A 6,258-nucleotide genomic window follows, 5' to 3' on the forward strand; every position below is an offset into this window, starting at 1 on the left:
AAAAAAATGATAGATAGTTAATTTAATCATTAAAGTATCTAGAAAAGAAATTTTCTTTTAATAGTTGAAACATGATTGGTGTAATCACTTTTTTATTTTGTAAGTTGATATGTCAAGCTAGCACATTTCTTTTTAGTTTCAACTATCCATTGAGTTGTGCATGCTCTTGTTTTATTGAGGAAAAAGTTAATTCTGGAAAAAAAATTTAAGCCTAGGGAAAGGGTCATCAGTTGTAATCTTTGATTGTGTGCTCTACAATTGTTAACAACTATTCATCAATAGGATTTTCCACTATCTCAAATCATTCCAACCTTATATTTCAATAAAAACTTTGAGTTTGAGAAAAAAATTATAAACAAACAACCAAAAAAGTGGAGTGATATCCATCCTTGGTTGAATATACAATTAAGCTAGGGAATGCCCTATTGTTGAGAGTCTTGATCGAATCATTAAAAGAAATGTTAGCATCATTATTATAGCTCTAAAAAACCTATAGTATTTACTCCAAGGAATCAACAAAATATTGGAGAAAGTTGAGGTTAAGAGAGAGTCCATCCCTTTGTGTTGAGAACATTTCAGTGATTTGGATTCACATGTCTATGACCTTGTCCCTTTGTATCAAAGAATGTAATTTACCAGAAGGTAGGGTGGATAATTAATTTGATTTTCACAATAATTTTTCTACTATTAATAGTATCATATACAAGTGTGGACCTGATGAAAATATATGCATAGACATTTATAAGGAGGCCTCCTTCTCTAGGTGCAGGTTTGCTTCCCCTATATTATAAACCAAACAATTTGAATATGGTGTTTGGATTGGTAAGTGATGTGGACTAGACCCTATAGTTATGGTGCCATCTCCATTGTTGTTAGGGATATAGCCATTCCTAATAGTCAATTGGTGGGTTAGCTTTGAGATTTCTTGATAATGCTTGGCACAAAGAATATAAGTCGAAGGAATCTATTATCATTTATCTTATGCATCTTCTTAGAAAGTATGCTCAGATCTATATTCTCCATTACTAAGGATTTCCCTTGGAAAGGTTACTAGGAATGGAAAGAGTATTGATCACTATGTATGAGATGTTCACACATTTAGTTTAACCATAAAAGATACACTTGGAAGATTTAGAAGTGTGTTAGTACCTCTTGAAGGATTTAGATGTCCAATTTCCCTATAATAGATGCCTGACCCTATAATTATTTATTTTGGGAAAAATATATGAATAGATTTGTATTGAGAAATGGCTCAGTGAGGATCATGATACATGCCCAAAAACTTAGTAGAAATGTGTTTGTTTGAGTCCTAATTATTGTGTAAAAGTCCTCATTGCTAATTGGTGTGAGCATAATGACATACAAGTATCAAATTCACTGATCACTTCCCCCCTTTGTAGAGACTAGAGGTGGAATTTGGGTGACTATGGATCCATCAAAAGTATTAATGGAATTTGGTTTAAAGAGGTCAAGATAGTCCTATTAGAGGACAGTCAAAGTTCTAATGTTTCTTAGGATTATACAGGAAGATTTCCAATAGGTACTTTCAGCACCATTTATTATTGTGACTCTTTGATACTTCTTCCAAATGAAGGATCTGGTGAAACTGATGACAAAAACCTATCTTGGTAATGTAACATGGTTGAATTAAAAATTGTAAAAGATGACCCTAATAAAAGATATAAAATATTTCTTACAACCTTAGTGGATATTCATTAGAACTAGAATCAATATAAAGTGGAAAAAGAGATCACAAAATTGGCAAAAGATGATAATGAATCTTGTTCATACATGGGTTCTAATGATTTATTCATTCTCTTTTAAATTTCCTACATTCTACCATTGATGTGTCTAATACACATGCCTTTGAATCTAGAGCTCCAACACTTTTGAACATTTGTGTCAACAATAATAGGAATAAAGAAATAATCAAATTAGGGTATAGTGCATCTTTTGTTAGAAATTATTGATTTGGAAACATCTAAAGTAGTTGCAGCTATATTTCTTATGTTATCCTATTAGGAACATAATAAAGATAGCATTGGATATTTTGGAGCAACAACTGCTATTATTAAATTCTTGGACTAGATTTTTGTTCTAAATTACATATTTATTTTAAGGTTTGTTAGGTTTAATATTTAGGGAGAAATGTGTGCTTATACCATTTGAATAAAAAAACATAAATAGCATGGTACCAATATGGAATTGGACTCATAAGCTCACAAGTAAGAATGGATTTCAAAATTGGAAATTTTTGACCTTTGTATCAAAGACAATAGTCTAGAATCCACAACATTAATTCAAAATCTTACCACACCATGAACTTTATGCCAATATTCAAATCAATAATATTGATTATGCACTACAAACACATACAACAACAAATGAAAGGTTTTAGAAACTTAATGGTAAGTCTGATAATATTAGCAACAGTTTCTAATTGAAATAAATAATAATAAATACATATCTCCATAAGCCAAGTATGGGAACTTCAAATCATTTAAAATAAAAAATTTCAATACCTGTGCCACTTGGGAAAACCACACATTCCTAGAGACAAGCATGCATTTATTTGCACCAAACCTCTACAACCATGGGCAGACCAAATAGTTTGTAAAGACCAAAAGAAATCATAATTTTGGGGATTGAATATGTCTCTCTTATAATGATAGTTATGTAGCTAAGGAAACAACTAACTAATCCATTGAGAAGGAAGGGATGATGCCAAATATAAACATTCCATAATACTTGGAATTAGAAGTCACATTGATATGACATATATATATACCAGTAGTATTCAATCTGATGTACAAAGGAACTATATCCCCCATATTAAACAATCTAACTTGAATGAAACCTCCAAAGATAACAAAAATATTTATTATATGCCAAAAGAAAATATTCTAATTCTCAAGAGTAGAAATGATGCAGGAGCATCCAGAGGTATAAGGGCAATCCTCTGTCACCCAAAAAAAAATGTACCTAGACATAGTTTTTGTTTCATGTGTTTTCATTTTTGGATACCCATTTGGGTCAAATAAAGATTTCAACTCTCACAGTTCCACTATCAGTGTTCTGGGTTAGAGTATTTAAGCACCTTGGGATATGTGTAAATGCTAGAAAAATAGGACTATGTAATTGAGCCATAATTATGGTGAATCAAAAGGTGTAAATTGGAGGGAGGATTAAAATTGTAATTTAGAACATTCTAGAAAAAGAATCAGGGCAAAAGGCTACACGATTTGAAAGTTATCGCAGTTTTTTGAGTTCTGGAGACCTCCTAAGAAGGCTTCAAAGTCAGGTTCAAGGAATTAAATGACCTTGTACAGGGCCAAAAAATGGGAGACAAGCAAAGCTAGTCCATCGAGCTATAGAGCACTCTGAGAGCTTTTTGAAAATGTAAACGGTTCATCGATCGGAGCTACGATTCAAAAGTTATGCCTCCTGAAATTTTGGCTACCATTTTTGGATTCTTCTAATTTTGTACCGACTTCTAAAGTGACTTCTCGAGCGTTCCATTTTGGCAGTGGATGCCAACTAGCACTTTCTAGAATGTATTCATAATCTTTAACCCATTGGGGTCTATTTAAGGAGATTTTTGGCATTGTAAAAGGAAATTCAGAGTGGAGTTTGAAAGAAGGTACTAGGAGAAGAAAATATCTCTAGATTTATGCTATTGTAATCCCATAAGACATGTTTTGGAGTCTTTTTTTCCTACACTAAGTGTACTAGCATATTTTCATAGTTAATAAATTTTTCCCTTTCCTGTTGTGTCCATTCTGTGCTTAGGTTGTGTCTCCATCAAGAAAAGTATGACCACTATATGTAAATATAAAAGAAGCTAAGAAAAAGTGAAGAGGGCTTACTAGTGCACCCATATCAGATTGGTAAACATATTTATAAAGATAGATCAACTTCTTGCTAACCAAAAATCTATACTACAATTTTAAAACACCAATAATTACAAAAAGAACACCAATATGTCATCACTCTAGTTTGAATTGCTAACTAATGTAAACATCAAACTTTTGAAATGTTTTAGTTGATACTTATGATAGTACTACTTATAAAAAAATCATTCTAAAGAGGATAGTTTAAAAATTCAATATAAAGTGAAATTTGAGCTACCAATCTTGGGGAAAATTTGAAGTAGGATTAATTGCTACAAAACATTTATGGCCACCATACCTTATCTGGAAAGATGAAGGTGGAGGGATACCAAATTAACATATATTATCTATATATTTTGTCAAAATAATAGATATCTTCCCTATTCCATCAAAAAATAAGTATGTGATGCCATTAGTAGAGACCTCAATATCATTGATGAGGAAAACCTCATGCTCACTAACATTTAATATCTTCTTGGAAGAGGTAAATGATTTTCCCATTCTTGTTGCACAGTTGGCTACACTCTTGATATGGTTAAATTCACCCATCCATTTTCTTATGTTGTCTACACTAATGTTATGATTGGAAGAGAACATCCAGACTGAACTATCCCTCAATTGAATGGCTGAGAAAGTTAGGAATTCAAACCTTTTGTTGCCTATATTAATGCTTTCTGTTAGAGTAGACAATATCCTATTATATACTTGAATTTTTTGTGGCCTCACTAGGTATACACTAGAAATGTGCATCACTCTAAACCCTTCTATCCAAGTGATTACATGAGTTGTAATGCTTTAATGATGACCTAGAGCTCCCTATCCATGGAGTGCATGGAATTATTTTGAGAAATATGAATAGCTCTCAACTGAGCCTTAGAGACACATTCCTTGTTGGTAAATCATGCAATGGGAGGTTCCTTAGACAAGAGTAAGAATGTAAGTGTTGAAAAGAACTCTCAATCATGCAATGCAAGAATGAAACTAAGCTAGAATGATATGCACAATGAAACTAGATTAATAAAAATGAGAGTGTTACAACAACCATTCTAGTTAAACTATGTGATTAAAGTTAGTACAAAATGAACTATGCTATTATGAAAGATGAATCTAAGCTAATATGTAATGGGGATGAGATAATTTAGACAAGAAGTAGAAGTTCTCCACAAGCTCTAAGAAGATCGATCAATAAACTTGTAGTATAACAATACTCAAGAATGTGGATCCTTTGAGAAGGGAGGAGCTCTTTTTTTTAAAGATGTATGAATGGTTGAGATCAAGATCAAGGGATGGATGATTAAGGGTGGGGGTTGCCTTTGGGCATGATCCATGTGTAATAGCAAGTCAAACAATGAAAAGGAGTTGACCTTTCATGTGAGACAAAAAGCCTTTTATTTTAATTCATAAATACAAAAAGGACTTTATGTGTACATATTGAGTGGGTTAGAAGAATGGGTTATTTTATTTAATTAAAAGGGGACATGTTGTTTTAATCAAATATGAACTTAGGATAATATAGTCAAACTATAGGTTATAATCAAATTAATTGGTTTTTAGCAATTTAGCGTAGAAAATGATTAATTAATTTAGCCAAAATGCTAAGAAGGGAGCTAATAGTCTAGATGGTCATTTTTAGATGATTAAATTTTCCCCTCTTTGACTAATGTGTGATCGATCTATGAATACATGATGTCAAAGAATATAGAATCCAAGTAGGTAGTAATAGATAGAAATCTAATTCTAAAGAACAAAATACAGAAAGAGATAGAAAATCTTGAATGTACAACCTAATAGTGATAGTATTGAACACTAGGAAAGATATGATATAAGAGATCAAGAAGATTACTAACACTTAGCAAAGTAGATAGATCAAGAGAAAAATGAAAAGATCAAACAGATGCTCCTAAGAAATAGATAGTTGTAGCAAGCGATGATAGATTATTTCTACCCCCTCAGGATCGAAATCAAAATGAGGAAAAAGGAATGTAGAAATGAGTTAGATATGAGAAAATTGAGATATTGAAAAGTCCATGATGACCGATAAGAGATTAAAACCAAAGAGTGACTATAAAGCAATGATAAAATGCCCCAGATTGACTAGAGTTGACCATGAAAGATAAAGTATGCAAGTTGGGTCAAATCAAGTAAAAAGATGATTTAGAAGTTAAATATGTGAAAGAAAGTAGATATGAATTGTAGAAATGGTGAAGACATTGAGAAATAAATATACCCCAACGATGATTTGAAGATTAGACCTCAAAAGGTCAACTAACTGCATTAAAGAAGGTAGAATTTTGAAATGTGATTTTGACTATCAAGATGAACTCTAATTTTTATTTCAATTTTGAAAATGGATCTAGGATGTCAAAAT

The 6,258-nt window shown here is 31.9% G+C and overlaps 1 pseudogene; it reads right to left on the bottom strand.

Annotated features, from left to right (window-relative positions):
- Positions 1 to 4,124: 4,124 nt before the first annotated feature.
- Positions 4,125 to 4,640, bottom strand: LOC149552289 (RNA-dependent RNA polymerase 2 pseudogene; annotated as a pseudogene).
- Positions 4,641 to 6,258: the final 1,618 nt, after the last annotated feature.

Source organism: Cupressus sempervirens, chromosome 6, assembly GCF_028749045.1.
Source record: "Cupressus sempervirens isolate cs-2001-9-10 chromosome 6, ASM2874904v1, whole genome shotgun sequence".
NCBI lineage: Eukaryota > Viridiplantae > Streptophyta > Pinopsida > Cupressales > Cupressaceae > Cupressus > Cupressus sempervirens.